We start from the raw sequence: 11,689 nt of genomic DNA, 5'->3' as shown, positions 1-11,689 counted from the left end.
TGGACGAGATGTCAGTCAACAATAGTGCAAGTCCAACATACTGGACCAGCAAAGAGCGACTTCCAAGGTGCAATAATTATTAGGTGAAGGTAAAGAGTGGTACAGTAAAATGGCTTTTCCACTGAACACATTGTTTCTGTACATCAGGTGTATGACAGCATTTATATCATAGACAGTTACCAAAGATAATTTCTTCTTCCAATTTTGAAATTATTTTTTTAAACTATGGTTAACAGCAATGTAATATGCAGCAGTTTGGGGACTGTTTAATTGTAGACCAGGTGTAGATCAGACAAACCACTGTAAATGATAATATTATTTGTCTTATCTTATCACTATACTTGCCAGCTTGGTTTCGATCAAGAATGAACTCCCACTGTCAAATCAGAAGTGAGTATTCTCCTTGCTTGTCCATGATACAATGCATTATGATGGCCTTTAAATGACAAAGAACAAAGTGCCATTGCACTGCATTTAGCACCATTCATCATTACAGTGCAGAATGCTGGCAGGAAGTGCCAACTGGTAAAAAGATGTGGTGCACACCAGACCAGCTGACTTTCATAAACCACAAATTTCAAGTAAAGTATCACTAAGTCTAATGATTCATCTCTTGAAACATAAATGTTAAATGAGTAAAATATGTGTTTACACTTATTTATCATATAGATTCTCTTGAAGGAAGAAATGTGCAGCCAAAGTCACGTGTAGTTTGGTCCAGTGCTAGTCAAACATTAATGGAGGCCCGGCTGCATACAGAAAATGACTGGGCCGAAATGATGCAATGAGGATGCAAAGACAGAAACCTCCCATGCAGTGATAGTAAGGTCACAAAAACAAATCCAAGCCTGAGAAATTTAAACGGGTTACACAAAGTCATTTGAGGACAATTAAGATTCTTTATTTACTTCAATGCTGCTCCTTTAATTCTACAGATGTAATTTTCATAAGCAACAGATTGGGAGTAAACATACACTGAAAATAATTAAAAAAGGTGAAGAAAAACACAAAAAGCTTATCTGGACAAATAATATTAAAAATAAAAAAGTAATTACAAATTTGACTGTTAACGCCAGTATTAATCAGGTAAGACATGGAGAGAGAGGAAAATCTAAGTATTAAAGGATATATGGAGTTGAAGTCTCTGTCAAAACACAATAACAAATATAATAAAGAGGGGATACACAGCATGCCAAATGTGCATAGAAAACAGTATGTTTGCGTGTGCCTGTGTGGAAGAGAGAAAGACACTGAAACATTAAGGAAACCACAGCTCAAAGTACAGGAAGAGTGACGCTAGATCTGCTTAATCTATTCAGATAAGTCCAGCCAGCAGCTGAAAATTCCCAGCAAGCATGCCTGCATGATTCCCTGGAACATGTAAAAAAAAAAACCTGATTAACTGTACTGTTTATTTCATTCCATTTAAGGAGACTAAAAGGTTTAATAGTAATTCTTTTGAAAGAAATGTGTCATTTATTTTGACTGTCCTCCAGGAAAGTTATTTGAGAAACTACTGGGAAAACAGTCTGTTTTTACTGTGTTAAATAGTGCCAACCAAAAAGATTATATTAACACTGAAAAATTAATGTGGTGATAGATTATTGATGTGAAATGTATACAGAGCACCTTTACTTATATATAAATTATAATATAAAAGAATTGTTGTGTTCAGTAAGTTCACTAACATGGGGGACAGACAAGCCTCAGCAGAGACACAACGTGCTTATTGACATGAAAACAACACATCAGAGGGTCCGAACTGAATGAACAGATGTTCTCTCCCCCAAAAAAACAAATAAAACCGACAGCAATGTGTTTTTAGCACAAAGACAGAGAGAGAGAAAAAAGGAAAACCACGTGACCAGGTTGATGTTGGTGTGTTGCCCTTGTTTGTTTTGACAGGACTTAACATTTGTACTTGATATTGAGGTACATAAATGTGTGTGTCTGTGTGTGAGTGTACTTGTACAAATGAACTTACTATTGATGTTCTTTTTAACTGTGTGTGCGTATGTGTGTGTACATGTACATGTACATGTATATGGCTTGTGCTAAGTTGAAGGGTCAAAGAGGATCTTTCTCTGGCACATGGCCACATAGATAAGGAACCATGTGGGACAGGTGGTATTATTTTGAGTGTGTGTTTGTGTGTGCCATTGTTTGTGTATTCATTGTGTTTTACTAGCTTTATTGATTGTCCTGTATTGATCATTGGGGGGGTTTCACTGGGAGGTCATATACACGTGTATGAAATCAAACACTTCTCCACATGCTTAAATGTACATGTGAACACATACACACCAAAGCCCAGGCAGCCATCCACACAAAAGCACAGCTGCATGACTGCACAAAGAATTGAATCAAAAGAATGACTAGAAAAATTTTTCCTGCCGTTCAACATTCACATGATGATTTTATCCTGAGTGACAGTGGGTGAGGCTCTCATTGTTTTCCTGTTATGTGCAACTCCACACCTGGAAAATAATAAATACTTGCTGTAGTATAATTGCCTTCCAAACAGAGTAACATGTTAATACACCTACCCAGCAGATCATAGTTATGTAGCAATAAGCTAGATATGGAGATTTTTTTTTTCAGCCTTGTTTACTCCAAAAAACAAAAAAGCCAGAAAAAGAAAAGAAGGAGCACAAATGTTGCTTTTGACTTAATTTTAATATATACAGACAGGTGACATGCCATGAGCTGCCAGAACAGCTTCAGTGTCTTGGAACAGACTCTACAATTCTCTGGAACTCTGCTATTTTGATGATCGTTGTGAACATGTTGGTCCAAAATGTCGCAACTGGATAGGAATCTGGTGATTGTGAAGGCCATAGCACATGATTCACATCATACTCATCAACCCATTCAGTGACCCCTTGTGTGTCATGTGGAGGCATCTATATTTGCTATATTTCTCCACTCATTTATTCAGATTTTTTCCTTTAATTTGTCACCTGTCTATATATGTAACCTGTGGATCCCAGGTTGTCTTACACCAGTAGAAGTGGATTTGCACAAATGAAAGGGGAGAGGGAGTTGCAACTGAATCAGTGCCTACATATCTCATAGTACTAGTACACAGCTGCAGTACACAATTGTGTTCTGCCTTTATGAACTGCATAATTTAGGCATTTTTAATATCATATGTCTGATATAACATGTCTGATACTGAGTCTGAATAGTGGGATGTTTTGCTAACATAGGCAAGGCCACACGGACACCTAACGAGACATACCACGTGATTTATATTACAAGTAATGGCATCTTGGGTCTTAATGTCAAGGCTTGTGTGTGGATGATTGAATGTCCTGCAATGATGTGTAAATGCATTGAGTACAGTGATCACATTTGTAGTTTCCATCCCTAACAGTGACAGTAAAGGATAAGGACATCAGACGTACATCAGTTATGTTATCAAACACAATAATATCCATCACTGCCAGAGCATATAAACCCAACACTTTTGTGAAGTAACACATAAGATTTAAAGAAAAAAAAAGTTTTGAAGAATGTGTGCATAATTTTTCAATCGCTGGAATGGTGAAGTAAGAAAAATGTGGATTTAGGTCAAAAATGATCAATCATAATACGTATAGGGAAAATCCTGCAGCACTGATGCTGGTTATGCAACATGTGAGATCTTCAGTTTACTGTGTGTAAAATGATATACATAGATGAAACACTGAAATATGGATTTGTCTGGGAAACAGTCCACCAGCAGAGGTGCATTTAGAGTTTTACAGAGATTTTCTTACAGTCTTATAGTCTTTGCTCTGCTCTGTCTCGGCACAAATGTTCTGGTCTGTTGTGAGAAGGAGGAGTGTAACGGTGGTTAACCAGGATGGAAATAGTTTGTGAGCTGCTCGATGTAACAGAAGATCTGTGTCTGAGCTGGAAGGCAGTTTTGAGGGCTGCCTGTACATGAGACAGACATGTATGTATGTAAGGAGGCATAATGAGTCAGAAATACACACACACACACACACGCACATAGAGCAGATATTATATGTAGCACTGGGACGTGATTCACGAGTCATGTCTGACTCATGATATCCATTAGCTGTTATATGGTGCTGTAAGATAATGTAAGGAAAATAATTTAACGTTCATTTGTTACTGTAAAAGACATGGCTGTGTTAATCATCAAGATTAACACTTATGTGTGATTAACACAGATTAATCTTCTGGGGACCATGAATATGCACAGTAAATAGTTTTAGGCTACAATGTAATGGACTAATTCAAGAGCAAATTTTGACCTGATGGTGGCGCAACCAATATAAAGAGACTTATCAGAATTCTCAGATGCATATCCTTGGGGAACCATGATTTATGTCATGATCCAAATCATTCTCCAGTGTGAACTACACACAAATACAGTAGTCTCTGTCTATGGTGTTCAGGTGGGAATACTTAAAAAAAAAAAAAAAAAAAACAGCAAACAACAACAAAGACCTACTTGTTTCCATCCTGACACTGCTGGTTTCATTGCAGAACCTGCATGGGTGTTTTCTGGGCCTAAACGTCATGGCTTTACTCACACCAGCACATTAACAACTGTTGGGTACTGATATCTGAATTAGGTATTGCCTCAAGTTTGAAATCTTTTGCTTTCAAGAGACAGCAGGAAGGCAGAGGAGGTCATGAAACAGGAGAGAAGTTTCAGACTGGGATCCTAAGGCAGATTTGTAGGACTATATGTGGGTTGTGGTATTGACCACCACACCAAATTTGGGTACAAAGTGATGTTTCAGTTACCAGATTAGCTCTGCAGAACTAAATGTGCCTCTGGTGCAAGTGAGAGCAAGCCCTGTGTCAGAGTTTTATATGTGCTGTGAGTTTCAGACTAAGAGTTTTCCTGGCTATACTGTAGCGTATCACACATTGTAAAAGAGTTATGCATTTGGTTTGTGGGGAGTTGCGATTGGTTCTGACTTTAACAAGGATCAGTGGGAACTGCTTTGTTTCACAGAAGTAGCTTTGTTTGCTCCTGCAAATGTGAATACATTATGATCCATTTAGAGCTTGATGAAAACTGCCTCACCCAACTTTATCAGCCATTACATCTGATGCAAGCCTTTTAGCTCAGTCCATTTCTGCCCCAGATGAAAGCGGAGTGGGTGATTGTTGCCCAGTAGCGAGCTGCTCCTCAAAGAGCTTCTTTACAAAAGTTCAGTTACATAATGCTGTAAAAAGAATGTGTAATGGCATCCTGTGTTTAATAAAGCTTTCCGTCCCGTCAGCCATTCAGCAGCACTTTATCAAATGGAATAAACAGACGCGCACTGCCTGGGAGTTGTTTATTCCTGCTGCTTTTGGTTCTGCAGCAGCAGAAACACTTTCTGTCTAAGGACTGGTATCTGATCTAAACAGCACAAAAGCAGATATGCACATGCAGATTTTGCATTGTACATTTATTAAGGTCACCAATCACTGTAAGCATAATTATGCTATACATAGTAACTATTGTTGTGTTCAAGTTTACAAGCCGACAGTGCTGTGTCATGCAACCTAAACACAGCTGTGTTAAATGTGATTGAACATAAAATAGATTTACTGTGTTGTCAGCAACAGCAAGTCATTTTCTGCTATTTATCTGAGCCTACAGATATGAGAGGAGAAAGCATCAGGAAACATGGTTTATTGTTCTTGAAGCGGCTAAAATAAATTTTCTTTCAATATCAATGTATCAATGTGACAATGTGAAAACAATGTGACAATTTTATTTATTGTTGCTCACTTCTGCAAATCTAATATCCTGAGTTTGCAGGAGTTTCCTCCCATCTGTCACTGCTCTCACCGGACCAAAGGCCAGGTCCCTCTCGATCACCTCCAGGTACAGCAGATATTCAGCAATGGCAGTTCCAACATCAGGCTCCATCTCATCACCAGCGTGCCCCTGGAGTGTCAGGCATGTACACTCAGGTTCAGCGCTATCCTTCAGTGCTTGTTGTGTGGTGACCGGACTTAACTAACAGACATAACTCTGCTTCTGCAGTTGTTGGTCACCATATTGTAAACTGCTGACCTTAACTAATGAATGATTGCAACAGACAACTGCCAGCCAATCAGAAACACATATTTTAAGTTGTAATAACGTTGTAGTAACACTTGAATAAAATGAATTGCAGGTAGAGATAAAACAGCAATGGCCGACCTCCTCTTTGATGTTTTCTTCTTCTTTGCTTCAGCTCAGCTCAGTTCAGCTGTGCCTACTGTGCCTCCACCTGTCAATCAAACGAAGCAGCCTGAAGGCCAAGGTCAGGGGTCAAAGTCAGGGTCAGGGTTACTTACAGGTGAAAGTACTTATCTTTTAAACTCTAATTAGAAAAATCAATATTAGGATGAGGAAGGTGGGGAGGGTGAGATTTCCTCTTCATCTGTTTGGTAATGGCGATGCTTAGCTGCAGTGTTGTTTGATGATAAACAGTGTCTAGACTGCTTAGTTAATGATGTCATAATCTAACTAGGTTTTACCATAGACAGAAATCTGGCTGTGTTTGTGTCATATGTGCATATTGAAGGTCAGAAACAGCACTAACATATTTCACCCTCTGAACTCAAAAAGCAGAAGATCACATTCTTCCGTGGAATATGTGTGTGTGTCTGTGTGTGTGTGTGTGTGTGTGTGTGTGTGTGTGTGTGTTTGTGTACCTCATGTAAACAAAGCTAAGCAGAACCTATTTCCCAGCTGTGCTTTCACTGTGCACAGTGACTGCATGTCATATTTCAAGAGCCATATTAGTATTTTTCCATCTTATTACACACCACAACAACTTTACATTAACCCTGACCTTCCTCTAAAAGCAGGAGAAAGGCATGCCGACTGCATTACCACACAATGATAACGTAACATAAATAGATTTACAGATGTAAGGCTATTAAGATATTCGCTGTGATGGATTGTCAAAGTTATAACATGTCTAATACTTTAACTCATGACCAAATACTGGCAAAACTAATGCTCTCCCCATCAGAGTCAGATAAACTGTGGTTATTTTGGGTCACAGCATGGCTAAAGACAGCAATTACAGATGATAAGAGCTAGAGAGACTGTTTGCAAGGAGTCGATAAGTAAAGCTTACCAGATAAAAAAGCTCTCCACAGTGGGTGGAAACACTGAGAAAGATAATTTCGCAGCTACAGACGTTTCTCCACATCATAGCTAAAAAGAGTTCACACAGTTTCTATCAATCATTTTAGTCTTATCTATTGCAGGTCAACGTATTGATGATGATAATAACTGATGGGGTCATGCACCTACTTTACAGTAGAACGTAAAAGAGTAATTTCTATCCACGCCCCTCACCTCTCTTCTATATGGCCCTCAGGTACAAGGTAAATCTGATAACAGTGTACAGTTGCTATGCTCCCATTCAGCTTTAAAAAAAACACATTTCTACACAGAGGTAACAACATATAGCACTGTGTAGTTTCTAGTAGTTTTCCTTAAATGTTTTGGCCCAAAATATTTTATTTTTGAGTGGAAGACATTACATGAGAAGTGAGAAATGTCAGTTAATACATTTAGTATATGACTGAAATAGGCAGTAATTTTTGCAGACTAGTAATTGTAATTGCACAAATGTTTTTTTTCTTTTTACAAAGATAATCTGCATTACAAAATTTGTGCTCATTTCAATATAGTCTATAAAATCCTGTTGGTCAGTTGTCTCTGTTTTGTTAGTTACTGTTAGTTACTGTGTCTCTGCATTGACTCCTTCATATGAACTTGTTGCACATGATCCCATTTAAACATAGACCTGAACACGTGACTGTCACTCTCAGGATTAAATGAAACATAACTATCACCAGCAGTTTCTGCACATCCTCATGTGCAGCATGCATTTTCAGCATGACGCACCTCTCTACATGGCAGCTGGGGTCACGTTTAAGGATAAAGAGCAGCTATTTCTGTAGAGCAGCGGCTGCGTATGGGGTTTGCCGCAGGAGTGCATTACTGTAATGCGATTCCCTGCTAATGCTCCCATGCTGGGTGCACGGTGTGAGAGCGTGATCAGCTAGAAAGAGGGGAGGGAGGGAGGTGGAGGAGGGAATGTGGTGAAGGATGGCAGAAAGAGAGAGGGGAAGGAGAGAGAGGTAAAGGGGAGGAGAAAGGAAATATAAGGAGAGGCAGAGAGTCAGGAGAGAGAGATGGTGACGCAGAACTTAAAAGCTTTTCAGAACCCTGACCTCAACTAGACCTTATTCAACCCATTCAACGAGACTTGTGTGTTAACAAAACCATAATTTTCCATGTAAAGCATCATGTAAAGCAGTGGTTCAGTTTTTGTTTTTTGTTTTTTTCACAGGCCATATGTTTTTCACACATGAGATTCACAACTTTTTAAGTATTGAGATAAACTTTTGAACACATTTTTGGACAAAATGCATCACCTCCATCAAAAGACCAGTATGAACAGGGAGAATGATTACATCTAGCAAAAACTTTTTCAGTGATCATATGGGCACCTGACTATTGTTTTAAGACACACTCAGAAAATTGTGAATCTTTCCTTTAAGGGCATAAGAGGATGTAAATAGCCTTTTAAATAGCTCTTTATAGGCTGTAGTTTAACACACTACAGGCTTGCAATATCAGATCCAACAACTCTTTCATTATGAGAACATTAAAGTGCATAAAAATATATCCAACATGCTTTTACTGAATGAAATAGGCTCAGAAGAGAGGATCTAGGTTTGCAGCCTGCTTTGGAGGCCAAACTGGAATAAATGTTGGGACATTATTAAATATCCCCCTGACTATGGAAATGCATCCATCAGCACTAGTAAGCCAATGCATGTGAAGGGAGCGCTGTTGTTTTTCGCCTGAGAGAGGAGAGAGGGGTGTTGTTGTATCTGCTGTCAGAGAAATGTGATGAGGAGAGACTGAAAAGAATCAGAGTCCATGTGAGCCTGAACAACACAGAGACTCTTTCTAGCTGGACACAGAGGAGACAAAGGGAGCAGTGGCCTCATCAAACTACACACACACACACACACACACACACACACACACACAAAGCACACCCTCTCCTAACAAGCAGTGAAACATTTATATATTCACACACGCTCTCGACGCATGAACACACACATTAATAGACACTGTACGTCCCCTCACGAGTCCAAACAAACACACACACATGGAGACTTACATGAGGGGTGAACAGTTGTCCTCCATCTTTACTTCCACTTGACCATCACAGGACCACATACACACACACACACACACACACACACACACACAGTGTAAGAAAATGCTTATTGTCTCTGAAGCCACTGTCATTCATCTCTTCACAATTTATCTGGAGCAGAAGAAAAAATTCACAGAGGTAAGAGGTTAAATGCCAAATGAGGTAACGAAAAGGACGAGGAGATCAGAGGTCCCTTTGACCTTGTACTCACAATGTGTGAACTAATGAGGCTGCTGTGAGGCCCATTGGTGCATATGAATCTGTGTGAGGTTAACCCTCTATTAATGCTACTGTCCCTTGTTTGTGTTCATCAGCACTACACACCACCATTATCAAACTTTAGACAATATTCTAGGAAATTTTCCAGGTACTGTAGAATGAATGCCTCCATGCATCCCCTAGAGATATATTTCTGTGACGTGTTTAGCTTAGCATTGATCAAAAACAGGAAGCACGGCTGTAGTTTGAATGATTTTCAGCACTGAACCACAGTCACCGCTGCCACTGACGTCATCATCTGCAAAGTTTCCGACATATTGCAACCGGGACGGCATGGAGGATTGTTTCATAATCATGTTAAACAGGTGAACATTTGAATGGAGAGAGGGCATTCACTTCATTGTCATTGTTGGGGGTTTCTATTCATGAGTGCAGCTGGTGCAGAATCAGGCTGACTTGATTAAGTGGTGTTGAAAGTAACACAACACAGTGCTGACACACAAGTGCAGGACAAAATGTAACAGGAAGCCACACATAGCATGCAGGTGGAACAAATACCTTTCAATCAGTTTCAGCCAATAAAAATAAGTTTAATTCATTTAAGATCTAAATGATTCTCATTGCTTCCTTTCAGCACTTACCTATAACATTTAATCTGGTTGACAAAGTTTATTTTTCATTCGTCAAGACCAGCTCTTAGGATTAGGTCACTCTTAGGGGCCATTTTCCATCTTATCAGGCTATCTGTCTATTCATTTATAACAATGAATGTTTATTATTATTCATTATTTCCAACAGAGGGTGATAGAAAAAAAATATTTTCAAAGGATTTTATTTCTGTGCTGTAGTGGAGACCTGATTCGACTTGGCTTCAGGGAGTGTCCACCGTGGCAGTATTGATTATAGCTGCAGCTTTGTAGACGTTTTGTTACACAAAAAAGTGTTTAGGTTGCAATCTGTCCACAAAGATATCACAAAACTGCCTTTTGACTCAACAAATCATATGGTAACCGTGGCCTAAATGTTCTATTATATCTTAATTACCAAATATGAAATTTGTTCACTAAATTCATCATGTGACATGTGGTTCCCTGTATTTTCACTCAAGTAAAACTGAATAAATTATTAAATAATGTTGCAACATACTGCTCTAAAACATTAAATGTACACACTGAGTACAGAATGTATTTACTGTCAAGAGGTGATAGAGTAAAGGTTCAGATAGTTCAGACAGCTCAGTCAGGTGGACATGATATAGTTGGCAAGTGTCACAGAACATGTGAGCAGGAATAAAGACCATGTAGTCACATGCCTAACACCATATATAACACTGCAGATGGGGTAAGGTGAAGAAAAAATAGGAGAATAAAACAGAAAGGGGTGGGATTGAAGATGAAACAGGGTGAAAGGAAACAGTATAAGATAATGAGTGGTAAGTGGGAGAAACAGTTTGGGCAGACAGATGTACTGGGTGAAAGAATTGGGAACAGACAGATAAATCCCAGACGGTTCAGGACATCCAGAGTGCTGGACCACAGCCAAGCCCTCAGCCGACCCTGAATGTTCTGCTGTAACCAGAGGACACAAACTCACATACACACACATAGATAGAAGGGGGCAGAGGGTGACAGAGGGACAACATCTGGTTCAAAACCTGCAAATCCAGTGTCATGAAAATAAAAATGTAAAAGTTTCATTAGCAAATACTCAATACTCTTCATACTTTCCAAAAAAAATCATAATTTATATTAATAAGTGCAATACTTAATTTAATAAAAACTTTCAGGAGTTTGTTTAAACACTCTTTCATAAAGCCTTTCACCGGTGAAACCTGGGGAACCACATGGATTAAAATAGCTACACCAGTCATATGCAAAGAAAGCAAAATCTTAAAGAAACAATAACCATAGTTCATAGTGTATCATGGTATGTAGTCACCAGGATGGAAGCTGATTAGCTGCAGCTGAACTGTGAACACTGTGTGGGCTCCTGTCCAACAATATGGCTTAATGGGACCTCAGGCTACACACAGACACACATTCACTTGCCATTTGATCATGCTGAAACAAGAGCAGAGGGATCAATATTGTTAACACATCTTTCCTTTTTATCAATATTTAGGTAGAGGAAATGCAATTTGAAATACAGAACAGGAAAAAGAAAGAGCTATGTACAAACACACATTTTGTAAACACTGCGGACAGAAATTACGGAAACTGTGTAAAAATGTAGACAGACTTCTCACTACAGGGACTACTTAAGATGAGGAA

At 39.0% G+C, this 11,689-nt stretch overlaps 1 long non-coding RNA gene across 1 annotated transcript; it reads right to left on the bottom strand.

Moving 5' to 3' along the window:
• Positions 1-5,405: 5,405 nt before the first annotated feature.
• LOC127143422 (uncharacterized) lies at positions 5,406-11,471 on the bottom strand. Its single transcript, XR_007814808.1, has 2 exons — positions 11,325-11,471; positions 5,406-6,254 (listed from the first exon to the last, which is right to left on the bottom strand). It is a non-coding gene; the product is annotated as an uncharacterized LOC127143422 (long non-coding RNA).
• Positions 11,472-11,689: the final 218 nt, after the last annotated feature.

Source organism: Lates calcarifer, linkage group LG16_LG22, assembly GCF_001640805.2.
Source record: "Lates calcarifer isolate ASB-BC8 linkage group LG16_LG22, TLL_Latcal_v3, whole genome shotgun sequence".
Classification (NCBI taxonomy): Eukaryota; Metazoa; Chordata; class Actinopteri; family Centropomidae; genus Lates; species Lates calcarifer.
This window is presented reverse-complemented; position numbering and strand designations above follow the sequence as displayed.